Source organism: Siphateles boraxobius, unplaced genomic scaffold (genome assembly GCF_051911475.1).
Source record: "Siphateles boraxobius isolate OS27281-9 unplaced genomic scaffold, OSU_SipBor_1 19, whole genome shotgun sequence".
Classification (NCBI taxonomy): Eukaryota; Metazoa; Chordata; class Actinopteri; order Cypriniformes; family Leuciscidae; genus Siphateles; species Siphateles boraxobius.
Window position 1 is genome coordinate 13,013,286 of NW_027508799.1, and position 21,384 is coordinate 13,034,669.

General features: G+C 43.3%; 1 long non-coding RNA gene across 1 annotated transcript; it reads left to right on the forward strand.

Moving 5' to 3' along the window:
- Positions 1-8,810: 8,810 nt before the first annotated feature.
- Positions 8,811-10,694, forward strand: LOC143741505 (uncharacterized). The gene is made up of 3 exons (XR_013205092.1): positions 8,811-9,127; positions 10,134-10,312; positions 10,397-10,694. It is a non-coding gene; the product is annotated as an uncharacterized LOC143741505 (long non-coding RNA).
- The last annotated feature ends 10,690 nt before the right edge of the window (positions 10,695-21,384 follow it).

Genomic DNA, 21,384 nt, shown 5'->3' on the forward strand with positions numbered 1-21,384 from the left:
CTACTGGAGGATATTCCGTGCTGCCTGCGGCGACTTCCCTTCCCTGCTAAACGTTGCAGACGCGGCAGAAAGTGTGGGAAGCGTGGTGGAATCAATACCACATTAAAGCAGATCTTTGGAGCCCGGAACTATATTAGCCCTTCCAGACAAACCGAAATAAAGGGACGAAAAATCACTTGGCGGTCGTGGGAAGCTTTGCTGGCTATCCCTGTAAGAGTGGCTGCTCCTGGCCACACCGCGGTGGTTCGGGTCTACGAGAGAAGGGTAAACCAGCAAAATCTTCGGCCCCTATGCCTTGAGAAGCAGACGGCCAGCGGCGATGTGCGATTAAATAGGGCATTTCTCAATGTACAGGTGGTCGGAAACAAAACTTTTATCCTGAACGACTTTATGGTGGAAAACACCATAAAGCTGCACCTCATAAACTGCCCATTCGGCATGCCGTCTACCTGTGGCGTTGTCTATCTATGTTTTAGTATTTATGTTATTGTTAATAACGGGTTTTGTTAAACACACGTCCTCTTTGCTGGTCTACAACCGTTCCCAGCTGCTATCCATCCAAGTTTTGGTTGAGACCTTCTGTGCTGCCTGCAGAGGATATTCCGTGCTGCCTGCGGCGACTTCCCTTCGCTGCTAAACGATGCAGACGCGGCAGAAAGTGTGGGATGCGTGGTGGAATCAATACCACATTAAAGCAGATCTTTGGAGCCCGGAACTATATTAGCCCTTCCAGACAAACTATGATCGAAATAAAGGGACGGAAAATCACTTGATTTGACCCTTAGAGAAGGGTGAACCAGCAAAATCTTCGGCCCCTATGCCTTGAGAAGCAGACGGCCAGCGGCGATGTGCGATTAAATAGGGCATTACTCAATGTACAGGTGGTCGGAAACAAAACTTTTATCCTGAACGACTTTATGGTGGAAAACACCATAAAGCTGCACCTCATAAACTGCCCATTCGGCATGCCGTCTACCTGTGGCGTTGTCTATCTATGTTTTAGTATTTATGTTATTGTTAATAACGGGTTTTGTTAAACACACGTCCTCTTTGTTGGTCTACAACCGTTCCCAGCTGCTATCCATCCAAGTTTCGGTTGAGACCTTCCGTGCTGCCTGCGGAGGATATTCCGTGCTGCCTGCGGCGACTTCCCTTTGCTGCTAAACGATGCAGACGCGGCAAAAAGTGTGGGCATGGCATGTCCTTCAAGACCACGTGTGGTTGAATTCCATAACTGGGGTGTTTCAATCTGGTTTTAAGTCAAGGCATAGCACTGAGACAACACTAGTGAAGGTGCTTAATGATATTCTCTTGACTTTGGACAAAGGGGAAAACTCTGTATTGATGATTCTTGATCTCTGTGCTGCGTTTGATATGGTGGACAACAGTATTTTGCTGCAGCGTTTGGAATCTTGGGTTGGCTTAAAGGGGAATGTCCTTGAGTGGTTTAATTCGTATCTTGCGGATAGATCTGTTTCTGTGTGTGTAAAAGATTGCATATCCCGGAAGGCCCTGTTATTGTGTGGGGTTCCCCAGGGTTCGATTTTAGTTCCTATATTATTCTCTTTATATATGCTGCCTCTTGGTTCTATTTTTCGGAAGCATGATATGTATTTTCACTGCTCCGCGTATGACGTACAGATTTATTTTCGGTGAAACAGTCAAATAGTAATATTTCGGTAACCTATTAGCCGGTATTCAGGAGGTGAAAGATTGGTTGGCAGCTAATTTTTTTAAACTAAATGAAGAGAAAACGTCTCAGGTTACGACTGTAACCTATGTTCCCTGAGAAATCAAGTATCAACTCAAGTATCTGAAATCAAGTATCAACTCACAGCAATCATGTTGACCGGCGACAGCCCATGCTTCATCAGCTCGAATGATGAGCACGCAACCTGGATCCGTGACAACGATCGTCTGAAGGGACTGTTGCAGGCAGGCCCCGAGGTATGGCAGGGAGACGTATTGTCTCATTCCCTGTTCTCAGTGAACATAGGTTACAGTCGTAACCTGAGATGTTCCCTTTCGAAGGGAACTTAACAATACGTCATCGACCTTATGGGGAACGAAATACCCACTCCGCCATGCTGAGGGGAGTGCATGCCCAAGAACCAGTAATTCAAAGAACACTGAAACCACTCACCCTAAGGTCACATTGGGCTGTCAGTGACAGCACTCCCTACCGGTCATAGCCCAAGCTAATGAGCCGAGAAACTGCCAGAACATAGCTAATGGGGGAAATATCTGGGCCAGCTCAGAGGCTTAGGACCACAACTTCCTAATAGAAGGGGTCACTTCTAGGGAGTGTGGCTAGGGGACCCAAGGGACCCCAGTCAGTCACTATTCAGGAGAGCATGCCTCCTGAAATGCCACCAGGCTGGCCTGGTGATCTATACTAAGATGCACCGACTGGCCATTGCCTGTCTGTCCGAGACAGAGCCTCCGGAAATTGCCTTGGATAAGGCATCCGAAAAACCGAAAGCCTGCGAAGCTGGCAGAAACCATTCAGTTCCGGATCACAGGGACGGGATTCACCGGAGAGTGTGACTCAACCTCAAGAAATGACGGAAGACGTCCACTCAATCCATGGGTCTACCCAGTGCTCATTCTGAACACTGAGAAAGTAAGAGGGATCAAAACCAGGAAGGTCTTCTGAAGCCTAAGACCTGATGACCCCTATGTGGGGAGCTTCAGTACATGAGGGCTCATATCAGGAAGGCCGGTGAGGCCTGAAACCTGAGGACCACAGCATGTGGAAGTTCATACTCAGGAAGGCCCATGCGGCCTGTAACCCGTAGACCACAGTATGTGGGAGCTCATATTCAGGAAGGCCGGGTGAGGCCTGTAACCTGGCGACCACAGTATGTGGGAGCTCATATTCAGGAAGGCCGGGTGAGGCCTGTAACCTGGCGACCACAGTATGTGATAGCTCATATTCAGGAAGGCCGGGTGAGGCCTGTAACCTGGCGACCACAGTAGGTGGGAGCTCATACTCAGGAAGGCCGGTGAGTCCCGAAACCTGGCAACCACAACCTGTGGGAGCTTACTTTCAGGAAGGCCGGGCGAGGCCTGTAACCTGACAACCACACCATGTGGAGCTACTTCCAGAAAGTCCATAAATATGGATTTTAGAAAGTACATGAAACAAAAGTGCAAACTTAGCCATTCTGAGTCCAGGAAGGCCTGGATCAAAAGTTGAAGTTAGCTAGAGAAAGGAGTCTGTCATAGCATATTTCGACGACAGGACGCATCTAGAGTGGGACCCAAGGTGAAAGACCGGGGTCTGGCCAAATAGGAAGGGACTGAAGCGTACAGTGCATGACCCTGACCATAAAAAGTGGATTTTAGAAAGTACACAAGACGTTTCGTTGTGTGACTTACCATAAGTATGGGTTTAAGAAGGTACGGAGTGTACAAAGAAAATAGATGAAGTAAATGTGCATGTACTTCATCACTCTAAATTCAGGAGGCCGGTTTTGAGGCCTGTATTTTACCCATGATCAGGAAGGCCAGATGAGGCCTGTAACCTGATAGACATAGTGGGTGGGAGCTCACATTCAGGAAGGCCTGATGAGGCCTGACATGTGAAAGCTCACAACTACACCCTAGCGACCACAGTGAGTGGGAGTTCACTAGGGTAGGGTTGGGTTTTATCCGATACCAGTACTTACTTGGTATATTTTAAACAGTTCCGGTGCTTAAACGGTTCTTGAAACGGTACTTAAGAAAACGAAACCGCACACACTTTGTCAAAAAATAATACCATTTTATTTACAGGGCCAAACTGGACAAAATATTAACTTAAATCTTTAAACAATATAAATACAAGTAACATATGGTAATAATAAACCAATATAAAATAAATATTCACATTTAAATAATATCAAATAAAACAATATTGTATCAAACAATGTAATAATTAGGGGTGTCGAAATTAATCGTTTCTACGATGCATCGCGATGCAGACGAGGACGATTCGGTATCGATTCAGTAATAGACCATAACCGGTTATACTGACTCTTTTCTGACGTCATTTGTCATAAAAATGTGCTTTGTCGCGGTAGCATACAATGGGAGAGGAGGCGAGACGCGAGTGCGAGTAAATAAAAATGATCCGAATACTTTAAAAGCCTACATCTATTCTGGGCACATTTCGGCTCTAATGAACAACCTGGTAAGCACGACCAGGAGAAGACAAGCACTGTGCGCGCTCATGTCACGCACACATAGAGCTGATTTAAGTATCTGAACCTGATGGTCAAATTACAATTATTCTGTGTTGTTACGCGTGATTATAAATGGATGATCGTTACCTTCAACAGCGGGCTCGGCGACGGTTGATGCGCGCATCTCTATGGTAACATTATACACTGATGAATGAGCGCTGCTTTTAAATGTACATTTCTTTACAACAAAATTGATTTGACACAATTTAATTTACTAAATGGCATAAACAGGCTTTACTCCCTTGAAACTCCCTTGAGCTTATCACTGCGTCATGAATCTATGCCCTTGTTATTGTAAGAGGTTAGTGACCCCTAGCGGCAAAAAAAATAAAAAAAATAATATTGTAACTTTAAACACCTTGTGAAATTTTTAATTGGGTTTATATAATCCCTCTATATTTGTGACAATCTTGCAATGGATCATGCTTGAGTCACACACACTTCAACATTCAGCATGCAAAACACAACAATGGTAACAATAATATTTTATTTAAAGTAAATTATCAAGTAATTGGTGTGGTTGAATCAAGATGGCGCCGGTGTATGTGGCCGCCTATCTGTGACGTTGTCTATCTATGTTTTAGTATTTATGTTATTGTTAATAACGGGTTTTGTTAAACACACGTCCTCTTTGCTGGAATACAACCGTTCCCAGCTGCTATCCATCCAAGTTTCGGTTGAGACCTTTTTTAAAATGACTATAAAGATTCAGATTTTCCTCCACCACCACTACTGGAGGATATTCCGTGCTGCCTGCGGCGACTTCCCTTCCCTGCTAAACGTTGCAGACGCGGCAGAAAGTGTGGGAAGCGTGGTGGAATCAATACCACATTAAAGCAGATCTTTGGAGCCCGGAACTATATTAGCCCTTCCAGACAAACTACGGTCGAAATAAAGGGACGGAAAATCACTTGGCGGTCGTGGGAAGCTTTGCTGGCTATCCCTGTAAGAGTGGCTGCTCCTGGCCACACCGCGGTGGTTCGGGTCTACGAGAGAAGGGTAAACCAGCAAAATCTTCGGCCCCTATGCCTTGAGAAGCAGACGGCCAGCGGCGATGTGCGATTAAATAGGGCATTTCTCAATGTACAGGTGGTCGGAAACAAAACTTTTATCCTGAACGACTTTATGGTGGAAAACACCATAAAGCTGCACCTCATAAACTGCCCATTCGGCATGCCGTCTACCTGTGGCGTTGTCTATCTATGTTTTAGTATTTATGTTATTGTTAATAACGGGTTTTGTTAAACACACGTCCTCTTTGCTGGTCTACAACCGTTCCCAGCTGCTATCCATCCAAGTTTTGGTTGAGACCTTCTGTGCTGCCTGCAGAGGATATTCCGTGCTGCCTGCGGCGACTTCCCTTCGCTGCTAAACGATGCAGACGCGGCAGAAAGTGTGGGATGCGTGGTGGAATCAATACCACATTAAAGCAGATCTTTGGAGCCCGGAACTATATTAGCCCTTCCAGACAAACTATGATCGAAATAAAGGGACGGAAAATCACTTGATTTGACCCTTAGAGAAGGGTGAACCAGCAAAATCTTCGGCCCCTATGCCTTGAGAAGCAGACGGCCAGCGGCGATGTGCGATTAAATAGGGCATTACTCAATGTACAGGTGGTCGGAAACAAAACTTTTATCCTGAACGACTTTATGGTGGAAAACACCATAAAGCTGCACCTCATAAACTGCCCATTCGGCATGCCGTCTACCTGTGGCGTTGTCTATCTATGTTTTAGTATTTATGTTATTGTTAATAACGGGTTTTGTTAAACACACGTCCTCTTTGCTGGTCTACAACCGTTCCCAGCTGCTATCCATCCAAGTTTCGGTTGAGACCTTCCGTGCTGCCTGCGGAGGATATTCCGTGCTGCCTGCGGCGACTTCCCTTTGCTGCTAAACGATGCAGACGCGGCAGAAAGTATGGGCATGGCATGTCCTTCAAGACCACGTGTGGTTGAATTCCATAACTGGGGTGTTTCAATCTGGTTTTAAGTCAAGGCATAGCACTGAGACAACACTAGTGAAGGTGCTTAATGATATTCTCTTGACTTTGGACAAAGGGGAAAACTCTGTATTGATGATTCTTGATCTCTGTGCTGCGTTTGATATGGTGGACAACAGTATTTTGCTGCAGCGTTTGGAATCTTGGGTTGGCTTAAAGGGGAATGTCCTTGAGTGGTTTAATTCGTATCTTGCGGATAGATCTGTTTCTGTGTGTGTAAAAGATTGCATATCCCGGAAGGCCCTGTTATTGTGTGGGGTTCCCCAGGGTTCGATTTTAGTTCCTATATTATTCTCTTTATATATGCTGCCTCTTGGTTCTATTTTTCGGAAGCATGATATGTATTGTGATGTATGATACATGATATGTATGGTCTATTCAGTAATAGACCATAACCGGTTATACTGACTCTTTTCTGACGTCATTTGTCATAAAAATGTGCTTTGTCGCGGTAGCATACAATGGGAGAGGAGGCGAGACGCGAGTGCGAGTAAATAAAAATGATCCGAATACTTTAAAAGCCTACATCTATTCTGGGCACATTTCGGCTCTAATGAACAACCTGGTAAGCACGACCAGGAGAAGACAAGCACTGTGCGCGCTCATGTCACGCACACATAGAGCTGATTTAAGTATCTGAACCTGATGGTCAAATTACAATTATTCTGTGTTGTTACGCGTGATTATAAATGGATGATCGTTACCTTCAACAGCGGGCTCGGCGACGGTTGATGCGCGCATCTCTATGGTAACATTATACACTGATGAATGAGCGCTGCTTTTAAATGTACATTTCTTTACAACAAAATTGATTTGACACAATTTAATTTACTAAATGGCATAAACAGGCTTTACTCCCTTGAAACTTAAACTGGAATGTCACTGTTTCTGTCAGTGCGACTTCCCGAACAGGCGAACACGCGCACGCGCACGCGCACGCACACATCACTTTTGAAGTAAAAATTTAAATTGCAGATGCAGTGCACCGCGATGCATCGCGATATCGAATTGAACTGAATCGATGACATGATAATCGTAATTGAACCGAACCGTGAGACCAGTGTTCACACTCCAGGTTCACACCCCTAGTAATAATACTGGAGATTGATAGAGATTACTACCAGGGTAATCTAATCTCGACATGGCTCCAGGTTCCCATGTTTTGTCAGCTTGAACCAGTCATGTAAATTAACTGGTCGTTGTACTAGTTACGGCAGCGCTTAGCTTGGCGAGTTTGGTGTTTCGTTCCCACTGCATCTTCGCTACGCAGCGTTGAGTGAACCTATGAAAGAGAACGTCTCTGGTTACTGTTGTAACCTATGTTCTCTGAATAGCGAATGAGACGCTGCGTTCACTGCCAAGCTCCTCGCGCTGCCGACAAGCTTCCTTTTTCGGCAGAGAAATCTGAGGACCACATAGCGCGCGCGCGCTAATATAATATGACGACGTAAGAGCGTTGAGGTGGCACCCGCGCTATCAGCCAATGGATTGGCGTGATTCTATATGGCTTCAGACAATCGGCAAACACAGAGGGCGTTCTGAGCGTAATTTTACACGTGAAATGCAGCCAAACCTTGGAGCGTTTTGTCTTCGGCATCTTCATTAATCCCCTCGCTATCAGCAGACGTTCCGGGAGTCTCCCGCATATTGATAACGGCTCCCTGATGCCCACAAATTAGTTAAAATCTCCCGCAATCTAGAGCGAGCGAGCAAGAGCGCGCATGCGAGACAGAACAGACTTTTCTCCATACCGTATAGTGCGCGCACGGGGGAGAGAGAGAGAGAGAGAGCGAAAGACCTTGCGTGTGTGCACCACATGACACAGAGAGTCAGGCACCGAAATCAGGCACTGAAATTTTCGTTCTTATTCGGTCTGGTTACTACCGTTTACGTCAGAACCGGTTCCTTATTGGCACCGCGTTTCGGTACCCAACCCTAGAGTTCACATTCAGGAAGGCCTGGTGAGGCCTGTAACCTGGCGACCACAATATGTGGGAGCTCATAACCAGGAAAGCCTGGTGAGGCCTGTCACCTGGCGATCACAGTGTGTGGGAGCTCATAACCAGGAAGGCTATGGCAAGCTGTTTTATATGGCAAGCCGTTTTAACATTTAATCATTTTAACCTACTAGTCTCTATTTTCATGCTACTAGTGCTTATTTTTTAGATACTAGTATATATCCCATTAAGTACTAGTACTTATTCATTAGCGACTAGTGCTTATTATTTAGGTACCAGTGCTTATTCAACAGATAATAGAGCTTATTCTTTAGATACTAGTACTTATTCATTAGATACTAGTGCTTATTCATTAGATACTAGTACTTATTCATTAGATACTAGTCCTTATTTATTAGATACTAGTGCGTATCAATTAGCTACTAGTACTTATTCAATAGATACTAGTACTTATTCATTAGTTACTAGTACCTATTCATTAAATACTAGTACTTATTCATTAGTACAACTAGTACAATGACACATTACCTTAATTGATTCTGACATCATACATTTCCTGATTTTCATTCAACATTTTATGTCATTGCTGAAAGGTTTTTTTATTTATTTATTTTTATTTTTTTTACAGAGCTAATCTACAGGCCATTTTAATGAAGCTGGTTAGCAAAGTGGATTCCAATAGATGTCCCACCAGCAATCAAATAAATGTGTGCAGAGAAAATATTTTAAATGGAAGCATGCAAGCATTTAAGCGACACCGTTTTGACCCAAGTGGAAAATTGGATATTATTTTCGTTGACAATGAGGGTGTGTCTGAGGGGGCTGTAGATGAAGGAGGTCCTTCCAGGGAATATTTCCGATTATTAATGAAGGCAATACAGCATGCTAAAATCTTTGAGGGGCCTGAACAGTGTAGGCAGTTAACGCTTGATACACATGGTAAGTATATAAAACATCTGTTACTAGGGCTGTAGGATATTGGAAAGCTTTTTTTTTTTAATTGTTTTTTGTTAATGGACAACTGAAGGTATGTTTATGATTTGTATATATTGAGATAAGAACTTCAGGAGATTACTTTTATAGCTCTATGTGTAAAGAATTAATAATTCTAGAACAATTGGGATGAATATTGACAAACAAAGACATAAGCAACTGCGATTTACAAGGATACCTTCTGAGACTGGCATTTTGACATTTGTGTGTATGTTGCTCTGGCACAAATAGACGCAGAAGAGAACACTTTCACTGTGTTATAATGGTTAGACTTTGCAATTGGTCCATACGGATACACAATCCCCATTCTAGACATCGCACATCCTGAAATGTGACTGTTGCGGATACGCATATCACTATATCAATGCTTAAATTTATCATGCAGCCCTAATTGTAACTCTTGTTGATGAAGGGAACGGAGATGTTAGGCTTGTAAAACTTAGAGGCACTGCACAAACTGATTGGTACATGACAAGTACCGCAAGAGTATACAGAGCTGTCTGCTCTAATTGCTTTTGTGGTACTTTGAAAGTAAATGGCTAGTGGACTTAGCTTAGCAAGCCACTCCCACAGACAAATGGGTATATTAGATGGCAGACTATTATACAAGATGGCAACCTGCATCTGCTCAGTTAGCTCTATGCTGAGACCGTGTCCTGGTCAGCAAGAGAGATGATTATTTGTTTGTGTGCAACCTGTGTGCTCTGTGCGAAGCAAAGATCTGAATGAGTGAAGGCAGGCCGCCATCTTGTATACCTCCATATGTTTGGGGAAGTGGCTTGCCATGCAAAATCCATTGGTCATTTCTTTACTTCTCTGAGGTAATTGGGCTTCCAAGTGAGACCCCAATATGTCAGTATCAACATGACGTCAAACATTACTGATAGAAAGGGAACCTTTAATTGATTAACTTTTTATCCTAAAATATGCACATCTGTTTGTTTTTTTTCAGCTCTTGACACCAGGCTTTATGCATTAATTGGCATGATGATTTCAGTGTGTGTCATTCATGGTGGTGTTGGACCACACTTTTTTTCCAAATGACTGTTCCTGCAGCTTTGTGGGAAGAATACAGCACCTGCTGTGTTTGATGAAGTTGGAGACCACTCCTTCAAAGAAAAACTACTCAAGGTAATCTTTTAAGAACATAATCTTAAAGACAGCATATTTTAAAACATCCAAAAAGTCAGCTGTTTTTGTGACTGCTTGTTTTAGATAAAGGAAGCAGAGACCGTAGAACTGGCAAACAATGCCATAAGTGAGGCAGAGGACAGCCTGAGCATAATGGGAGCACTTCGAACTGTCAGATCGTTGCAAGAAAGAGATTTCTTGGTCCAGTCGGCCTTGGGTTTCAACACAAATGGACGTACTCGTGCTGCATTGGCACAGTAAGTGATTACCCCTTGACATCAAGTATGCTGACTTTTATACTGTCCGCTAAGAGATGCTCTAGGCATACGTTTTCTTTTCTTTCTTTTTTTTCCTGAAGAGATATACAGTTTTTGAAAACGTAATGACACGTGTTTGCTACATTTTATCTGTGAAATGAGTTCAGTGTCTTTAATAAAATCAACACATGATTTATCTCATCCACCCATGATGTATAAAATATTTTATTATTTGGTCTGCCTCACACACGGATATAGTCAAGTCACCTTCATTTATATAGCGTTTTTAACAATATGGACTGTTTCAAAGCAGCTTTACAGTGATAATAGGAAATTAAAGTAACAGCGATTGTTTTGAATAAAGTTCTCTAGAATAAAGTTGTTGTCTAGCTAAAGTTAGTTGTGATGGATTCACTTTCGTCGCAACGATCAATAGTTATTAACTTAGGGGCCGCTAACACGACACCGTTCTAACAGAAAACCTTTAATTAGTGTCCGGCCGCTCATTTGCATAAAACAGTGCCTGGTGGCTCTGAGAATTATTTTATTGCTTCTGCGTAGCCACGTGAATCGGAATTTTCCTGACAATGTTTTATCAGTACAGAGGTAAAGGGAAGGAGGCCCTCACAAGGGAGAGACTAGTGACACTTAAGGACTGCATTGTCGTTGTGTCCAGACACAGGTCCTTCATGAGATCTGGATACGGCCTGGATCCGGCGGACTGCGGTAAACCTCGGGATAAACAGAGACAAATATTAGCGTAGACGCCATCCTTCTTATGATGTAACAAGTACATCAGGATTTATGGGAAGTGTTCCCGGTTCCAGCTGATCTAAACTATGCAGCCTAACATTGAATTATAGAAGTCTATAATGTGTTGTGTGTATGCTAGGCCAAAGAGATGTGTGTGTATTCTAGCTTTGAACTGACAGACTGTGTCTGTGTACTGGGGAGCTAAACCATTTAGTGCTTTGTAAGTAATCGGCAATATTTAAAAATGTATACGATGTTTAATAGGGAGCCAATGCAGTGTTGACAGAACCGGGCTTTTTTTCATTGAGGGCATATGACGTAATTTAGATATATTTTTAAGATGAAAAATGCGGTTTTACAGATACTAGACACGTGTTTGTGTGTGTGTGTGTGTGTGTATATATATAACATGTATAATGTATATGTATATAACCGCGTTCCGCTCATTACAAATGTACACACACATGCCAGGTAAATTAGCATCGGCTAAACTTCACTTCGGAAAAATCGGCATGATTAAAAAAACATCTGTGATCATATTTTTCCTTTAGATAACAAGTAAATAGACTGTAATGGTCTTAAAGGGTACTATTAAAGGGTTAAAGGGATAGTTCACCCAAAAATGTAAATTCAGTCAGTAATTAGTCTCCCTCATGTTGTTCCAACCTCGTAAGACTTCCGTTCATCTTAGGAACACGAATTAAGATTTTTTGATGAAATCTGAGAGCTGGATCACTCCTCCATAGGCTTCTTAGGGATTGAAACTTGCCAGCCCCGAAAGTTATTAAAGACATCGTTAAAATAGTCCAAGTGACTACAGTGGCTCAATCTTAAGTTTATCATGCGACGAGAATACTTTTTGTGTGCAAAAATAACGACTTTATTTCAACTATTCATTTCCTTCTCTGTGGGCCTAGAGTGAGTTCACTAGTGTAAAAGCATAGAGCTTCCTTTTGTTGTACGTCACACGCATCACACACATGACCAGCGTCGGCCAATAGTGAGTCTACGTGTGACGTAGCTCTACACAATCACACTAGTTTAACTGACTAGAGGCCCACAGAGAAGGAAATGAATAGTTGAAATAAAGTCGTTATTTTGGGGGTTTTTTGGGGGAGAAAAGTATTCTCGTCGCTTGGTAATCTTAAGATTGAGCCAATGTAGTCACTTGGACTATTTTAATAACTGTCTTTAATAACTTTTCGGGGAACAAGTTTCAATCCCTTAGAAGCCTATGGAGTAGTGATCCAGCTCTCAGATTTAATCAAAAATATCTTAATTTGTGTTCCGAAGATGAACGAAGGTCTTGCGTGGTTGGAACAACATGAGGGTGAGTAAATACTGACAGAATTTTCATTTTTGGGTGAACTATCCCTTTAATGATTGAAATTGTGACTTCCATATTTTTCCCCTAATCTGCTTGTTTTATAGGTTTGAGGATGGTTACAAACCTTGGGTCTGCTTGAGGAAATGAAGAGTCAGCCTAGTGTTTTTGAAGACCCTTTTACTAACCTTGAAAGCCACTTCAGGCAAAAGATTTGTCGTCTTTGTTTGGAGTGTGTTTTTCACCAGTCGGAAGCAACCGACGGCTACAAGAGAACCAGACCATCTACTTCTGGAGAGACTGGCTTATAGACGTTGAAGGTATGCATCACATTAGAATATGTGCAAAAATAGAAAAGCGTTACTTTCAATTGTTATATTTCATACTATTACTATCATTTATTTTTGATCAAATAAATGCAGCTGCTGAACTAATGAGACTTTCAAAACCATTAATGTTTTCAAAGTTTTGACCAGTATAAAACAGTTTGGTCTGGTTCTTGACCAGCCATGAGATATTCTCACATTAGTATCAGCACTGGAACAGTTTCATTGTTTGTCACTCCACTTGCGGTGACTGTCATGGCAGTCAAGCAAATCCACCAAATAAAAAAATACTACTGTTTCTGTTTCACGAAATGTAGCTTTTAAGAGTTTAGGAGTTTAGTTTAGACTTCAAATGTGCAAAAGGGTTTTGGGGTTTGCACTTTGCAGACGGTCCCTTATCCGGATTTGTCCCTCAACTGCCTGCTTGGAGACAAATTTATATTATAAAGGTCGTTTTGAGGAAAATTGTGATGTAGCTCGTTGTCTGGGTAACTGTGATTTGTAAATAGGTGTCATTTGTGTTTTAACAGTGTTTATCTCACGAATATTGATCCGGGAAGGTCAAAATTGTGAATATATTGCCAACTTCACTGAATGCCTTGAGTTAGGCATTCACTGTACGCATTTCTTTATATTTGAGTCCAAGTTTAAACACCATGAAACACTTCATTAACTGATGGAGCTCTGACACACTGCCAGCGGGACATTAAACATTAAGTGTCTGTCTGAGCTCACAACAGGTTTTGCGGGAATGCAAAAGATTTTCCTGGGAATGCAAAATATATTTTAAAAAAATAATTCTCCCATCCCAAATAATTTCCACCACCACGCCCCTTTAGTGGCTCCGTAGTTTAGTTTGACTTGCGCCCCATTACATTTCATGGGTAAGGTGGGGTTTATGACCTATACTGCTTCCAGCCGCCTGGGGACGATGATGCTTTGGCTTCACTTTTCAGGACTTGTGTGGCAGGCGTGGTCTAAACCCTGAATATAAGACTCACCTGTGTTTTCAGGTGTATTTCTAAGAAAAAAAACATTGTCTTATATTCTGAACAATACGGTATTATTGCTTTATTAGGGGCCAAGCCCGAAGGGCAAGGCACCTATTGTATCTGTTAGTTTTCTTCTTCTTATTATTATTCTTCCGCAAATTGGAGTCTATGGCAGCCCTATGAACCGTAAGTAGGAAATGATGAAATTTGGCACACTTGTAGTGATGCTAATGAATAGTAATTGGACGAATTTTGGACCCTCTAGGACCAACTCTATAGCGCCACCACCAGTTCAAAAAATCAACATTGAAAGGGTTATAACTTTTGAACCCTTTGATCTAGAGACATGAAACTTAGTCCACCTGATTCCACTCATCATGCTGATCACAACCAATCCCTTATATTAAGACCCTGCCCATTACAGTAGTGGCCACAGTATTCAGTTTTGTCGCTACTCCTCCTTCAAATTTTGTCCAATTTTCTCCAAACATGTGCTCAAATGATCTTCGGACTGAGCCGCATAAAAGTACTGTTCCCGATTTTTTTGATATACTGGGGAAAAAAAAGTTATGATGTCGCAAACTTAACGAGGTCCATCTAAAATTGGCTAAGAGGCTGTATCTCGGCCAAAGATTGATCAATTGAAACGAAAATTGGTACACTTCATCTGAAGCATGTTCTGAGGTTCCATGCCAAAGTTGGGAATAGCGCCACATACGGGTCATGAGATATGAACAATTGCTATTTTGGCCAATAACTTTTGAACAGTTTGTCAGGAAATCATAATTGTGGTATCTATGGATTCCTTGCATCATGCCGAATCCGTGGATATCGGTTTTGCCATGATGGGATGTACCACGTGTCCGCCATTTAGAATTTTGTCATAATTTGCAATATCTGTTAAACTATTTGAAATTTCTTCACCAAATTTGGTATGGATCATCATTAGCATGGCCCGAAGGTACCTGAGAAGTTTGATCACAGCGCCGCCTATTGTTCCAGAGATATCAGTGTTTTTTGAAAAAACGCTTATAACTTTTGCTAACATTGCTTGAAATTTGATTTCTTTATGTCAATATATTCCTTGTCTTATGCCGATTTCAACGATATCTCATATGCTATTTTTCAACAATGTGACTGGCCGCCATATTGGATCGAATGTAAAACAGTTATTTCACTGCTCCTCCTTCAAAATTTGTCCAATTTTCTCCAAACATGTGCTCAAATGATCTTCGGACTGAGCCGCACAGAAGTACTGTCCCCTTTTTTTTTTGTTATACTGAAAAAAAAAAAGTTATGATGTCGCAAACTTTGGGTCGAGGTCGACCCAAAATTGGTTCAGAGGCTGTAACTTGTAAACAGTTTGTCACAAAATCATAAAATTGGTGTCTATCGATTCCTTGCGCCATGTCGAATCCGAGGATATCTATTTTACCAGGATTGGATGTACCAAGTCATAAGCTAAAGACTAGACTTTAAAATTGTGTATAAAGTTGTCATTTCAATTCCTTCCGGCTCTGCACTGCTGTTGGTGCTTAAATGCTCTCTGTGCTTCAGTTACATGTATATTCAATTTGTGCTGTTTCTGTTCTTGCAGCTCTGCACTACTATTGGTGCTTAAATGCTTGCTGCGCTTCTGTGCTTACAGTACTTGCTGTACTTGATGTGCTTGATGTACATTTACATGTACTATCAATTTCTGCTGTTTTTGTTCTTCCAGCTCTGCACTGCTGTTGGAGCTTAAATGCTTGCTGCGCTGCTGTGCTTACAGTACTTGCTGTACTTGATATACATTTACATGTACTATCAATTTCTGCTATTTTTGTTCTTCCGGCTCTGCACTGCTGTTGGAGCTTAAATGCTTGCTGCTCTGCTGTGCTTACAGTACTTGCTGTGCTGCTGTAATTGATGTGCTGCTGTGCTTGCTGTGCTTGCTGTATTTGTAGCTAGAAGTACTTGGTCTGCTTGCTGTGCCTTGAAGGGCTTGGCCCCGTGTTGCTGCTTGCAGCTATATTTGTTTATTGCTTTAGTAGTGCTGGGCGGTAAACCGGTTCAAACTGAAAACCGGTTTATATTTTTGTCACGATATTGATTTTGAATAAACCGCCATACCGGTGTATTTAATTACACAACGTTCGGAACAAACGTTACACTGCGCGACACTGTTTAAGACGGACCCTTTACAATGTTGCACTTCTAAGCAGCTACGAGTGAGGGTAAACAAACAGCAGTGCTCTGTTACGTTACATGGACGATGGATGCTGAAGAATTAGTACAACATGACACAGAAGAACAACTTGTGCCAAAAAGAGGAACCGGGTCTGTTGTTTGGAGGTTTTTTGGTTTCCAAAAATCCGACGTCGACCAAACAACCATTTTATGTAAGTGCTGTCGGGCTAAAATTCTCGCCAAAGGCGGCAACACGAACATCCATTATACAGGATAATCCTGTGTGCCAAGTTGCACTTTATATTTATTTTATGTTTGTTCTGGTTTCGAAGCAATACTTTTGAAGGAATAACTGACGCAAGTTGCATAATTTTGTCTTACTATTTTTTTGTAGACCTCAAAAGCAATGCAAGACAAGTTTAAGTTTTCTTTTTATATTTACTTGAATGCACGTAATGTTCCTGGACTAGTACTTGAACTAGCAAAAGTATTACAAGTTGTTTTAATTGTGTTGTTTAAAATAAAAGTTCTGTTTTTGACTGCAATTGTCTTTGCATTCTGATTCCTCACTTCATTAGAATCATGAATGGCTCTTATTTGTAAACAACAGCATAATTTTCTGGGGCCATGCAAACCTGTAGTGTGGAATTATTCTACAATATTCACTAATGACAGTAAAAAATACCATCCTAAGTCAATTTACTGCAGTAATTCCTCCCTCAACCAGTAGAAAATGTATTGAACACCTGACTATGCATGAAAAAAAACCCCGTCATAAACCGGAAACAGGCATAATATTGAAAAAAAACGTGATATAAATTTTTGGTCAAACTCCCCAGCACTATACGTACATGCACCGTACTGGTCAAAAGTTTGGAAACGTTCCTATTTTTGATGTTTCTGAAAGTAGTCTCTTATACTCAAACCTGCATTTATTTGATCAATAATACAGAAGAATACAATATTGTGAAATATTATTACAATTTAAAGTAATTGTTTTCTATTTGAATATACTTTAACATATAATTTATTTCTGTGATGCACAGCTGAATTTTCATGAGCCATTACTCCAGTTTTCGGTGTCACATGAAATCATTGTAATATGATTTAGCAATTTTTGAAAAATGGTGGAAAAAAGTTTTTATAATTTTAATTGGTTCAATGTTACATTTATCAGCATGGAAAATACATCAATTTGATTAGAAACGACGGAATGCTTTTTATGGTGTACATTAATTTCACTGTAATATCCATGATCCTGTCTGTTGACCTTTTTTTTTTTTTTTTACTTGTTTTTAGAAGGAGAATGCAGTCTAACAATGGATGCTTCAGGAGCATCAACAGTGCCTCCACTTTGGTTTTCTCAACCTCCCCAAATCCAGTTTCTACATGGAACTCCAGACTACAAAATGAATATATCCTGAGGCCAATACATGTTTAATAATACTCAGACTGCCACTTCACAACAGCTATGATGACTTCAAAGCATGCATGACTGACGGAATACTGCAGGCTCCAACCTTCGGGATTCCGTAAGAATGAGGGGACTCATTTTTAGTGTGCCATAAAAGGATCAAATTGTGGTGTTTGGAGACTAATTCACTTAATCAGTTTGTCACTTTGATACATTTCTTCTGAAGTCATCTAGAGCTTCTAGACCTATTGTTGAACTGGTTTTCTGTTCGGTTCTTGCAGTTTAGGAAAGGTGTATATCTAAGATGACTAATTTTGCACACAAAAAAAATGCTGAAGTTTTGGAAAGACCTTTCTGAAAAAAGTGATTTTGAAAAACTACAATGGCTTTATGCTGGCTTTTTTATTTTATTTCCGTCACCTGGAACTATTGTTTGCAATCTGGTTATCTGTTGTTCCCTTTCAGGAACGTCGAGCTGCGTGAAACTCTTGCGTTGTGCGTCATGAAGCACGTATGGAATCAGCCCAATGGCGAGACGGAACGTCACGAGTGACGTCATCGACCAGGAAACTATAAAGCACACCCCTGAACACAATGGCGACAGCTTCTGTTGTCTTCAGCAAGCGCTCTGTGTGTGAATCTGTCCCTGTGTTTTTGTCTGTTCTTAGTGATTGCTAGGCAGTAGTTTTTCACTTAAAAAAAACTATATATATATTCACATATATCAGTATGACGAGCGAGCAGCAATACAGAAAGTGTGTTCCCCCCTGTACTCGTTTTCTCACGGGTGGGGATACACACGATCTGTGTGTTGTTTGTTTGGGAGTGCAGCATGCCCAGTCAGCTCGAGGGGGCTGATTGTGAGCATTGCGAGCGTTTTCCATTAAGAACGCTCCGCTCCCGCCGATCACTCTTCGAGGAGAGTGGTTCGGTTCGCGCTCCCCACGGCTCGGGTCCCGCTTCTATCCCGGCGCCTGTCGTGGGGATCGCAAATGGATCTGTCAGCGGGGTTTGAGACGGGCTCTGCCTTATCTCAGCCTTTACCTGCCAGTTCCAGTGCCTCAGTTCCGGGTGTGGAAGCACGCATTGCGGTTTCTTCCCCCCAGGCTGAGGCACCAATACTTCAGCTATCCAGTTCTGAGGAGCTGGATGTTGTCAGTATTGAGACAGGGCATGTTGAGGACTCGTCACCTCATTCCCCTGAACACGAGGAGCTTATGGAGGTGCTCACTCGTGCTGTGTCAAAACTAAGCATTGAGTGGCCAGCTGTTAGGCAGGAATATGTTTCTAAAAGCAAGCTTGACGAACGATTTTTGCCTTCCCGCGTTCAGCCTCCACGGCGGTGCCTTCCGTTTCTTCCCGATCTCCACACGAGGTGTTGAGGTCGTGGAAGAGACCCGCCTCTTATCGTGTGTTTAGCCCCCAGACTTCCACAGCCATCTTTCTGCTGAGTCTTCCTCGTCTCTTAAGGCACCAGCTTTACCCACCAAGCCTCTCAGAAATACTTCGGCTCTGGTGGGTAAGGCTTATTCGGCGGCTGATCAGGCTTCGGCGTGTCTGCACACGATGTCAATATTGCAGGCATACCAAGCCGATCTTTTAAAAGATATGAGTGAGAGTGAGGAGGTCAGCACTGACGTGGTTCGAGAACTGCGTCAGGCTGCAGATTTATCTCTGAGTGCCACCAGGGAATCGGCTAAACTAATGGGCCGTTCTATGGCAGCCCTGGTGGCCGCAGAGAGACACTTGTGGCTTAATCTGTCTGATATGAAGGATAAAGAGAAAGCTTTTCTTTTGGATGCTCCACTTTCTCCATCTGGTTTATTCGGTGACGCGGTAAACACGGTCATAGATAAATTTCAGGAAGAAAAGAAACAAGCTGCAGCTTTTCAAAAATTCCTCCCACTTAAAGTTCATGTCCCAGGGTCTGCTGGGCGAGGGCAGACCAAGCCGTCGACTAGCTCCTCACATAGGGCGCAACAAAGGCAGGGTGTCGCGTCTCGTGGCCCCCCTTCTAAACAGTGGGAACAGACGCGACAGTCTCAGGCGAAGACTTCTAGTGGTAAGACTGATCCGAGGACAGTCATTATGGCTAGGAAGGCTTCGTCTAAAAAGTCCTGACGCCACTGGTGTCAGGATGCTGAGGGTGGTCCCCACCGTGAGAGGGAGGTGTTCACCGCTTCAGACGGTGCCCGTTCTCTCACGGTGCCCTCAGGGGTCCCTTCTGCCAACCCCGCCTTCGTGTCGGGGCGCAGACGGGCCCAGCGAGCACTTTCCCGAGGGACGCTCGCCCCCTCTGAGGAGGGGTTTAGAGCAGTCAGACCAGTTGTCCCCTGCCGGTGCGCCGTTACAGGGCGCTGTGTCTGCTGCTCAAAATATTCCAGAGGCCAGCCTCGAGAGGCTGGTACCCTTAGTAGATTTTCTGGCAGAGTGGAAAAGTCTTCCAAAAATATCTCAGTGGGTTCTGCATTCGATAGAAAGGGGTTATGCCATTCAGTTCAGATCTCCTCCTCCTCGATTCAACGGGGTCCTGCCCACCGTGGTGGGCCCCGAGCAGGCTCTGGTAATGGAACAAGAGGTGAAAACGCTCCTTCAAAAGGAGGCTATAGAACGGGTTCCTCCTCCCAGCGAGGAGTCAGGTTATTACAGCCGATATTTCATCGTTCCAAAGAAGGATGGGGGGTTGCGTCCAATTTTAGATCTGCGCCTATTAAATCGTGCTGTAGCCAAGCTCAAATTCAAGATGCTTACGCTAAAGCAAATCGTGTCACAAATCAGGTCCGAGGACTGGTTTGTCACGATAGATCTGAAGGACGCATACTTCCACATCTCCATCCTTCCGCAACACAGGAAGTTCCTGAGGTTCGCTTTCGGGGGCGAAGCGTACCAATATCGTGTTCTTCCGTTTGGCCTAGCTTTATCTCCCCGCACGTTCACGAAGTGCATGGACCCGCTGCGGCTCCAGGGCGTTCGTATACTGAACTACATAGATGATTGGTTGATTCTCGCTCAATCGCAGCAGCAAGCGGCTCGGCATCGAGATGTCGTCCTCGCACACATCAAAAAATTGGGGTTGAGGCTGAATGCCAAAAAGAGTGTTCTATCTCCATCACAGATAACATCTTTCTGGGGGTACTATGGGATTCTGTGGCAATGCGGGCTCGCCTGTCGCCTGCCCGCATCGCTTCGATTCTCTCAGCTGTAAAAAGAGTAAAGCTAGGCCAGTTGCTCACTGTAAAGCAGTTCCAGAGACTGCTGGGTCTGATGGCAGCAGCATCCAGTGTTATACCCTGCGGCCTGCTGTACATGAGACCATTACAGTGGTGGCTCAGGACCAAGGGGTTCTCCCCGAGGGGAAACCCCCTCCGCGTGATCAAAGTTACACGGAGTTGTCTCCGTGCTCTGGTCATGTGGAGGGATCCTTGGTTTCTGTCCCAGGGACCTGTGTTGGGAGCTCTTTGTCGTCGTGTAACGCTAACGACAGATGCTTCCCTCACAGGCTGGGGGGCGATCATGAGTGGTCGCCCAGCCCAGGGTCTGTGGCAGGACCATCATCGATTTTGGCATATAAATTGTCTAGAGATGTTGGCAGTGTTTCAGGCTCTGAAGCACTTCCTGCCAGACCTGAGAGGTCATCATGTTCTTGTCCGGTCCGACAACACATCGGTGGTCTCTTACATAAACCATCAGGGGGGTCTGCGCTCTCGCCCGTTATACAATCTGGCTCGCCGGATCCTTCTATGGTCCCAGGGGAAGCTTCTCTCATTGAGGGCGATTTATCTCCCGGGGTATTTAAATCAGGGAGCGGACATCCTGTCGAGGCAGGGGCCGAGGCCC